We start from the raw sequence: 11,469 nt of genomic DNA on the forward strand, positions 1-11,469 counted from the left end.
ATGTTTATATATGTATGTATGTATCCATGTGTCTATGTTACTATATAACATGGTTGTTAGGGATCATTCTTGTGGAGGAATGATTGCTTATGCAGGATAAAAACATGAAGAGGTTCATGGTCTTGGAATCAATTGGGAAGAATAGTCACGACAAATATATGAGGTCAGCATCAAGTGGATATGATTTGATATTGTATACTTGTATTATGCCTATGTCTATGTTATAATAGGTAATGTTGAAGGATACATCAACAAAGTGAAAGCAGTGTGGTCTGCGGCATGCTAGGATAAACATGGATGAGATACCAGAAGCAAGGTTTCTTGGTAAGGACAATATGGTTTTGGATGTGTGGTACTACTATTATGCATATGTTGTATATGTTCTACATGTTGCATCTATGATGTGTGAACTTGTGGTGTTGTGTATACATAGCATGTGTACATGTTATTTATGCAATGTTATGTACATGATGGTACAAATAGGGTTGTGTGAATATTGCATATGGGGTGTTGTATACATATTGTACTACCTTCATTACGTATATGTGGCGTGTGTACATATGGTGCTATGTACATGTTGGATATGTGGTATTGTGTACATATTGTACTGTGTGCATGATGAATATGCAGTGTTTTTGCATATGGTGCTATGCACATGTTGGATATGTAGTGTTGTGTGCAGATGATGCTATGTACGTGTTGGATATCCAATGCTATGTACAAGTGGTGTTGCGTGCATGTGGTACTTTGGTACTATGTACATATTGTGTGGTGTGCATGATTGTACAGGTGGTGCAGTGTGCATGTGGTGTTGTGTACACATTGTACAAGTGGGGCTCTGTGCATGTGGTGCTATGTACATGTCGTGCATATGGCACTATGTACATGTGGTGTCACGTACATGTTGTGCGTGTGGTATTGTGTACGCATTGTATAGTGGTGTAGCGTACATGTGGCGTTGTGTACACGTTGAGTAGGTGGTGCCATGTACATGTGATGTTCACACGTTGTGTAGGTGGTGTAGTGTCCCAGTGGTACTGTGTACATGTTTTACATATGGTACTGATGTACATATGGTATTGTGTGCATGTCATCTATGTTGTGTTATGGGCATGCGGTATTATGTATGTGCATCATGTAGTCATGGTATTATGGTGTGCGTACTTGTTGTGTTGTGCTATGTGTAGTTACATGTATTGGGTGGTATTACACATCGGGTATAGATGATGCACTGTGTTGCACACTGGTTGTAGGTGTATGAGTTGTATGTTAGGTGTAGATGCATGTATTTCATGGTGTGGTATGTCATGTGGTTGTATGTGTTTGATGCACACTATGCGTATGTGCACATGGTTGAGGAGAAGGCACTGGATGTTTGTCGGGTGTGGCAACCAATCCAATGTGTGTACAAAAAGAAAAAAGGTAGAAGTAAGGATCGATAAAGGATAAGTATCGGTATTATATTTCAGTTTTAGTATGCATGTGATTTATGATTCTGGTCCATGATGATTACATGTGATCTATGATTTTGATTTATGATGGTTACATGTCATTTATGATTTTCATGGTTATGTTTTGAGCTAACCTGATGTGATATTTTTATACATGTTGATTTGGTCAAATATGCTAGTTTGACTTGTTGTGACAGGAAGCAAACATGATTGCAAATGTACCTTATTGACGAGCTACCAATGAGGTATGATGTGAATTTATTTTAATTTATTTTAAAACTGATGGAAGCTATGTGCGTGGTATAGGAATCATGAACATGTCCAGTTGGGTAGTTGAAATCAACTACAAGAATTAGCAGCATGATATGGTGGTTTGGTGGTTTCTTATGGTGGTTGTGTAGTTGCTTTATGATGGTTTAGTATTTGCTTTGCGTTGGTTTAGTATGTGCTTTATGGTGATTGATATTTGCTTATGATGGCTTGGTATATGCTTTATGATTGTTTAGTATTTGCTTTATGTTGTTTAGTATATGCTTTATGGTGATTGATACATGCTTTATGGTAGTTGATACATGCTATATGATGTTTTGGTATATGCCTTATGATGTTTTGATATATGCTATATGATGATTAGTGTATGATTGATATATGTTTGGTATATTGGCATATGTTTTGGTATATATATTTTGATGATGTTGTTATATGTACACCCCTGTATGGATGTAAATACCATAACGAGCTATGTTATAAAGCTCCACTATGTAGTATGGGTGTAATGCTATTATGCTATCATGTGGTTATGTTATCGTGATGTTATGATGTCACATGGGTTTTCTTAAGTAGAATGATCATTGTAAATATTGTAATGAGCTGTGTTATAAAGCTCCACTATGCGGTATGTTGTCATGTCGTTATGATGTTATGCCTTGACCGAATCTTTCATTGTAAATACTACATCGAGCTGAGTTATAAAGCTCCATGAGCAGTATGTCTTCTTTTAGCAGGTTGCCAAGGTATATGTGTGATTAAACATCGAGGATGGCTTCCCCAAGGGGGAGGGTTCTATAACAACCGTGGTGAAAATTCCATGTAATAAATGTTAAAAACAATAACCACGGATGACTAGGACACTTATTCCAAGCTGAATGTTGGGCAAGACATCCTAGGGGGTGTTCATTTGGTTGTTTATGGCTAGGGAAATTGGCAAAGGAAATGGCTAAGGCATTAAAGAGGAAAAAAGGTATTTTGGCACATTTATTTATGAAAATAATGGAAATTAGGAGACAAGGAAGGTGAAAGGTCACATGTTGCATGTGAGAAGGAAATTGAAGGAAAATAATGGAAAATGAAGAAAATAGAGGCCTCATTAATAAAAAGGCTTTGAGGATCAATGGGGAAGACTTGGTCAGTTCAGTTTTGGAGCTCTCTCATTATTCTCCCTCTCTCTCTCATACTCTTGATTACTTAGAGTTTTCTTGGAGCACTCCTGGAGGGTGTGGTATACTTGGATTCTTGGAGAAAGAAGGCAAAAGAATAACATGAAAGTGCGAGAAGGCATTAGCATCAACAACTACATCATGTATTCTTGCAAGTATCGAGTTGCATGTATGATTTATTCACTAGTTTTGACATGCATGTGGTTTCTTGGTTGTGATCTATCATTGGCATGGAGGATTGCCTGGATTGACAGTGGATTGCCTAGCCTTTCCATTTCCTATATAGCCATGGTGATTGTGGGTTTACTTTCATTGTTTTGTTTTAGTTGGGTCTCATGTTTCCTTATCTTGGGTTGAGTTACTAGTCTTGGAAGCCCTGGTTGAACAAACGCTCTAGAAGCCCTGTAATAGCTTGGGTTGAGTTATTAGTCTTGGAAGCCCTAGTTGGATGAAAACTCTAGAAGCCCTTGGTGGGTTGAGTTACTACTCCTAGAAGCCTTAGTTGGACAAATGCTCTGGAAGCCCTGTATAAGTTGTGGGCTGAGCTACTAGTTCTGGAAGCCTTGGTTAGACAAGCACTCTGGAAGCCCTAGAAGGCTTGGATGGAGACAAATTTGATGATGGTTTTGGTGATGTCCAACTGTGAGGTGGAATCACTGTTTGATGGGTTGAGGTGGGTGGCCTCTAGAAGCCCTGGACGAGTTTTGATTGATGTGTTCTATGAGATCCCACATTCATGCTTGGAATATGGCAAGGGGCTGATTGGATGAAAAGAGACTTGGCTCAGCCAATGTATGGTCAGGTGGAACGTGGTAGTACCATCTCCGGTTCATTCATTGCATTTATTAATGAAAAAAAAATTCATTCCCTTGATTTTCATGTGCAAATGTACTGATGTATATATGGATTTTGATGGCAGATATGTTTATTGTATTTATGTTCCTATTATGTTGTTTATATACACATTTACCCCCAAGGGTGTTACGATGTAACACTAGAGCAGTAGGAGAAGAACCAGATAGATTATTGAAGGAAATGAAGTTTGGTCTTAACTTCACTTGGTCTTATGAACCAATGGGAGTAATTTCAAAACTCAAGGTTGAAAATAAGTTTATTGCATACCACCACATAGCCAGACCTGAAATAGAGCAGTACAAAAATCAGTTAGAATGGAAGGAGAACACCCTTCAAGAAGCTGAAGAATAGGCAGTCTCTACATCAAATGTACAAACACCACTTGCATAGGAAAGGATAGCTAAATGAGGAAGGGAAGAACAGTCATCCCCTACAACTGAAGCATTAAGCCAGGGATTTAGAATTGTGCATAGAAAGAAGAGACCTAGGATATCTGTGAAGGTTAGTGCAACATTTGAGTCACAGAAAACAACATTTGATGGACTTGGAGAGACTTTTCTTTTTACACAGTCTGGTGGACAGTCTACTCAGTCCCCCACTCATTCAACTACTTCTCAGGAACAACAGGTGATTCAAACTAGTGGAAGCAGTTAGAAGGACAAAGAAGATGATATCTTTCATGTCTTCAGTGAAATTAAGAAGAAGAATGAGGAATGGAAGTTGAACACTTATACTCAATTCTGGAAACACTCTTCCAGTTATCAAGCTAGACTTCTTTCAGTCTTTGACTCTGAAAAGGGTAAGATGCAGATGGCTTTCTTACAAGCTCAAATTCCATGGCCCAAGACTGTTGCACATTATTAGAAGCAAACCTCCTTTGAGTTTAATGTAAAATATCTACATCCAATTGAACAAATTGATATGCACAAACAGACTGACCAAATGATTTATTCCTCTTTAACTAACACTTCCATGAGTTTGTCAAAGTTGCAAGTCACCTTGGCCAATACATAGTCATAACTCAAGTTGGAAATAGTTTCCTCACTAGAAAAGGACACCAAGATCAAATATTTGGAAGGTATGGTGCTAAAGATGGGATATGATCCCTCAAATATAAATGTTGTAGAAGAACTTGTCAGGAAGAAAAATTCTCAGCTTTCAGCATTAAGGAAGCAGCTCAAACTTCCAAATTTTGAGGACCCAATGACTAAGGAGATTGAATAAACCGAGACTCAAAAATATAAAATGATGAAGCTCATTATGGAACAAAATCTGCAAATAAAATAGACGGAGGAGCAAATTGAGAAATTTTTCAAAGAGAAAGAGGAAGATTTGAAAAGGGCTCAAATTCCAATGGATGTAGTTCCTCTTGCAACAGTCTTTATAACCAGAGTTTCTACTTTAGGTACAACAAGAGGAGTTAAATAGCTTGCTGAAGCTATTCAAAACTTGTATATTCAAACAGTAGAAATCAAGAAGTTGCAGGATGAACTGAAGGAATTACAACATATGAAAGCAATTGCAGAAAGTTCACATGCAGTTGAGTTGCAGAGGGAAAAAAGTCAAATTGAAGTATTGCAGAAATAAATCAAAGAATCTTACCTTGGAAACAAAATGGGTTTGGCAAAGGAGATTTTATGGGAAGAGATTACTGAATCAATCAAGGATATCTGGCCTTATATCAAGATAATATTTGATCAAAAATACTTATTGGAGAAATCTCAGGAAGCTATTGAAACTATCTCCAAGGAACTTAAGGACATGCAAGAAGTTGCCACTTAGATAATCAAGTTTCTAAATTCTAAAGACAGCTATGAGCTTGAAGAATTAGGTATAAATGACAGGACAACAACCATACTGGAAGTGAAGAAGATCATTACAAAGAAAAACCTAAGTCTTCAGTTAGAGGAAAAATGCAGCAACGTTAATGTCATAGTTCAACGATTTTTCAGCAGGTTAGAACCCTTGACTAGTAAGGATTTTCCCTCTATTCTTGTGCTAAATGATAAATTAATGCCCATTGAAGATTATGTTTGAAAGCTTACAGAGGTCAGTACCAATACAGCTTTAGTTTCAGACATAAGAAGTGCAACAACACCAAGGGTTGTGTTGAATGCACTCAAAGATACCTTTTTCATCCTAAATGAAATCAAACATATATTTTTAGTAAAACCCACTTTTACTAAATATACATAAATGGATGAATTTTATTGAAGGGTAAATAAGTTATCTATCCCAGATAAGAACGCTGGGAATAATTAACTAATTTAATTGACTGAAAGGAGCATCAAACAGCATTTAGTATTTCCAGGAATAGTAATCAATAGTTCAGAGCGTTTTCAGCTTTCCTAGGAATAGTCATCAACAACTCAACACCAAAATAGTGACAAATCGACTATCAATTTATATTCTTGATTTTGTATTGATCCATTTTTGTAAATTTCTTTAAGATATTTTCTTAGCTCTAAGATTGTATAAATAACTCCCTTCCATGAGTTATTAAGAGTTGCACCCTTGAAGAAACATTTGTAAGCATTAAATGTACTTGGATTTTTCTAAATCATTAATAGCAAAGAAAAGGATTATGAGTTTTGATTCATATAGTTTTGTGTTCCCTGTAAGTTTTATAGTTTTCATTCACTATGTTCTTTCTTCATATTCTTAAGTTTTACGAAGATAAACAGGTAGGAATAGCTATGTTTCAATTTACTCCTATAAGCTTCTGAAGTGATCATATTTAAAGAGAATGAATTATATAGACTATTTTTTTAACTAATTCCCTCTAAATCATAAAATCATCAGCATATTTTGTAATCTTAGGCATAAGTTGTTAAACTTTCTGAACATTGTTTGAAGGTTTTCTTACTTATGGTTATTTAATTTTCTATTTGAAAATTGTAATAGTCATATCATCTTTCAATTTCTTCTCATCACAAGACAAGCTATATCACTGTGTGGATTTTAATAGAAGCCCTCTGTTTAAATATTAATACTATTCAAAAAGGTTAGGCATGACTATTTTAAATCTGTTTCATACATTGGTCCTCTGAAATTAAAATAAAACACCCCAAAACAAAAATCTTAGATGCCCTGGCATGATCACTGACCATTATCATCTCAGAGATACAACATCAATCTGGTGTCGTTGTCAAGGACTCGAATTTCATTAATTTTTCCTTGGTCAACGATATAATTCCTATTCCTTTAAGGTGACTAAAGATCTAAATAGGTCAAAATCCTTCACTTGGCAACTCCATTGTGCCAAATTGGAACCTTTTAAGCACACTATATCCCATTCTGAATCTGACACAGTTTTTCCTCTGTCAGATCCAGAAAGACTTGTGAGAAATGCCAGTTCTAGAAGGAGACATCAACCATCTTCCTCTACTTCAACCTTGCAGTTTGAAGATATATTACAATTTCATCCATACAGTAACATTCCGTCCAATCCATAGTACACTATCTTATCACCTAGGGTTGCCTCTCTTAGACAGGGGAGATGATTTCAAATAAGATTTCATTATTCATTCACTTGAATCTCATCCACAACCCCCACTTCCACCGGGATCAACTAAATCTAAGTCAGACCTGGGTGTTCATTTACCTGAATACAAACCTACAAACTTCATATTCCCCACTACTTATTCATTTCATTCCACTTCTGAACAACCTGAATCTTCTACTTCTAAACAACTTGAAGGGACCCAACCCTTGTCCTCAAAAAACAATCATTCTTGTCCTGTTTTGTGTCGACTGATGTAGGACACCTTATTTCCTACCTTTCAACAGGTCTCTTCCTATCAAAATCAACACTCTATCTAGGAAGAAGACCTAAAAACACGCCATTGCCTTGGTACTTGTAGACATCAGTGGCAAGTCACCTTGTGTTTGATCAAGGGTTTTCATTCTTGGCTCTTGGCTAAACGATTCTACGAATGTTCGATGACATTTTTTTTTTCACACTCACTAGATTGTAATGTGCATCTTGGAGACCATCACCATTATCAGTGGCATTCCTCACGCCTGTTAATATTCTCCATTATTGACTGGTAATCAAACGATTTTGTGCATGTTTGACATCAACGCATATATTCACATGTATCGATATATGTATTTCGGTGAAGCAGAAATCAAGACCTTGGGTAGAGGCTTGCATCACTCAACCTTATTTCCACTCCCAGGTTGCAGTTATTTTTTTTGAAGACAGCTCATCAAAATGATCCTATTATGACACCAGTTCCACATTGTGCTTATCGACGGCCAACATCGTCATATCTCTTTTTGAGAAAATCACTCTGACATAGCTACTAAGCATGGGAATGCCCGACTCAGGACATGATTTTAGTTGTTATATATATGTGTTGTATCAGGTTTCCCGTACCACCCAAAGCTCTGATCCTCTCTCTCTTTTTTCCAAAGAAAAGGACAGTTAAATATAAAGTGTTTCGGCCATCGTCACAACCTCCAATCTCACACTTTAGGGGGCATATGTTATACAGGAAAATGACCTCCTCATCAACTCAGAGGACAAAGACATGATGACTGAAGGACTGACCAAGTTCACAGTCCCAGTTGTCAAGTTAACGCTATCGCGACACTATCAACCTGCTTTATTAATTTTCTTAGCAAGCTTAAGGGTGTGTTAGTTCCTAGGGTAACTCTACTTTCTACCTCGAGAATAGCATTAGTGAACCTATATCAATTTCCATGGGTCAAAGGAGCGAATTGAATAAGAAAATATTCCTATATTCTCTCATATGTTAGCTCATAAAAGCAGGGAAACATCAAAACTCAACCCTTTTGGGGGGGATTACTAATTCCTAATGGAGTATGAAAATAGGAAAGAGCACTAAAGCAAGAAACATCATTGATTTTTCCTAATGGAACTCATGAAGGACTCGGAAACCCTAAACCTACATGTTATATATGCAAGGCTTGGGCCATTGTGAAAGAGGTCGAAACATTTGAAAGGATTGCCTATTTGACTGTCAAGTAGAGTCTTAGACTGTTGGGTGTGGACCATGATTATCATCCTAATTTAGAGGTCTTTGTCTTAGTCGGATGTATACTCCAAGAAGATTTTACACACCTCCATGCAGGGGGGGATTTGGCCCCCCCTATGGGGGTTCTGGGGGGGGGGGCATCCCCCCCAGCTAGGGGGTCTAGGGGCCAGTAGTTCCCCGGCGGGGGTTTCAAGGGAAGTGCCCCCGAAGCTAAAAACAGATGTAAAATTGCCTTGTAAAAGTAGAGTAATTTCTAGTCAATCTAGGCTGTTCATTAGGCGAATGATCTAATGGTATAATTTATGTTTATTTTAGGGATTTTTTCCTAGAAGGAAACCCCTCTCTTTGCATGAGGGTATTGTATTGAGGTTGTGTAACATATGTGTATTCTCAGAGTGAGAAACAGAGAGGTGACACTGTGAGAGAAAACAGAGGATATTACAGTGGATGTACTGTAGGTTGTGTCTCTTCATTTTTCTGGATAATAGAAAGGAAGGACTGGCTGTTCAAGGTGGACATAGTCCAAACTGGGTGAAACACGTATATCTATGTCTATCTGGTTTTATGTGTTTGTGTTTTACTGCATATTATATGTCTTTCATTTCTCTGTCATATATAATATTTTTCTAACATAGACTAAGGCATTAGAAGAGGTTGAGAAGGGAGAGAGAGAGAGAGAGGAGCTGGAGGGGTAAGGGAAGACTAATGTAACTGATGGTTGTAATCACTCTTTCTACATCAATATAGAACTGCAGTTGTGTTGTCCACTCTGTGATGTTGGTAGTATAAACTTGTTTATATGTCGATCTAACATCTTCTAGCATGAGTGGCTTAGTTATATGAAACTAGATATCTTTTATATGTTCATGCATTTGTTTATCAAGGTTTTATGCTATGATATTATGTTTGTCTTTGCTATGTGCAGGTTTTGATCTGGAGCTGACTCAGGGGTCTTCTACCTAGCTGCATTGCGCTCTCCAGAAACACCACACTAAGACTCGAGGTAATAATTCCTTCTCACTTTGATATTCATTTGTTAAACATAGATATGCATGTATCTTTATGAAAGATACGGCTAATATGACTGTCTGTTCAGGATCCCAGGAAGATCCTTGAGGGTTTTCTACATCACCAAACACCCATGAATTAATCCCTATAGAAAGGGGGTTTGCAATCAGGGGGCATATTATGATAAATTTTGTTGAACCTTTTGATAAAATCAGAGATAGGTTCACCAAAGTTTCTTTTAAGTTCTTCAAACTCAGTCAAAATGTAAAGAGTGTCTTTCATCACTCCCCATTGATTTTTGAATATATTTGTTAGCTCTTCCCATTTTCTATTGGAATTTGCAGGTAACTACCTAAACCAAGTTCTCACATTTCCCTCAAGATCCTAAACAAACAACCTCATGTAAACATTTTCTTGTTCTATGTTCATGTTATCTGCAAAGTCTAGAAATGCTTAAAGATGGTCCTCAATTGAGGAACCATTTTCTCCATTATATCTAGGAAGGTGTTTTAAATATCCATTATGGAAAGCATCAAGGACTGGAGGTAAGACTAAATATGCATATCTTTCCTATACAATGGGTTGGAATGCCATAATAGAAGATGATGTATGAGATGTTTGTGAAGATGATGATAAATAAGAGGAAGATGGTGATAGAGGGGGTGAATTACTATGTGGGGGTGAAGAAGGAGGAGATAAAGAAGGTGGAGACATCCTAAATGATTTCAAAGGAGTCTTAATAACCAAATTGTGGACCTGAGAATGAATATCCTCTTTTGTTTCAAATAGTGGATTTGAATATATAGCAAAGGTCCCTTCAAGTTGGAATGCATATCTTTCCTATACAATGGGTTGGAATGCCAATATAGAAGAAGAAGATTCAGGTTGTTCAGAAGTGGAATGAAATGAATAAGTAGTGGGGGATATGAATTTTGTAGGTTTGTATTCAGGTAAATGAACACCCAGGTCAGACTCAGATTTAGGTGATCCCGGTGGAAGTGAGGGTTTTGGATGAGATTCAAGTGAATGAATAAGGAAATCTTATTTGAAATCAACTCCCCTGTCTAAGAGAGGCAACCCTAGGTGATAAGTTAGTGTACTATGGATTGGATGGAATGTTACTGTAGAGATGAAATTGTAATATACCTTCAAACTGCAAGGTTGAAGTAGAGGAAGATGGTTGATGTCTCCTTCTAGAACTGGAATTTCTCACATTTTTTAAAAAAAGGAACAGCAAAATGGTGAAAATGTTGTTCCTTGCGAAAGGAACAGCAAAGTGCAGAAGTGTCATTCCTTGAAAAAGGAACAAAAAAATGGTGAAAATGATGTTCCTTTCAAAAGGAATAGCAAAGTGCAAATGTTATACAACTGCAAGAAAATATATACAAAAAAATAATTATGTATAGTGTGTAAAAGTAGTCGAATTACTTAACCAAAGGTGAGGAAGATTTCTCTTTCTCAACCAGAATCTGCATGTCAGAGTCTTCGCGGAGTTGTTGGTAGAAGAATTCCCAAGTAAGTGGTTTGTGGTATAATCGAACTTGGTGGCTGTTTACCTTAAAGGTATGTCTGGATCCATTATTGTGTACCTTCTGGATTTCGTATGGTCCCAACCAGCGAGTCTGAAGTTTCCCAGGGAAATCCTGGAACCTAGAGTCATATAGGAGTGCCCAATATCCTTCGCAGAAGACTTTCTTTTTAATGAGGGTGTCATGC

The sequence above is a fragment of the Pinus tabuliformis genome, chromosome 9, assembly GCF_031772625.1.
Source record: "Pinus tabuliformis cultivar Carrire ecotype Pingquan chromosome 9, CPIR1, whole genome shotgun sequence".
NCBI classification, from domain to species: domain Eukaryota; kingdom Viridiplantae; phylum Streptophyta; class Pinopsida; order Pinales; family Pinaceae; genus Pinus; species Pinus tabuliformis.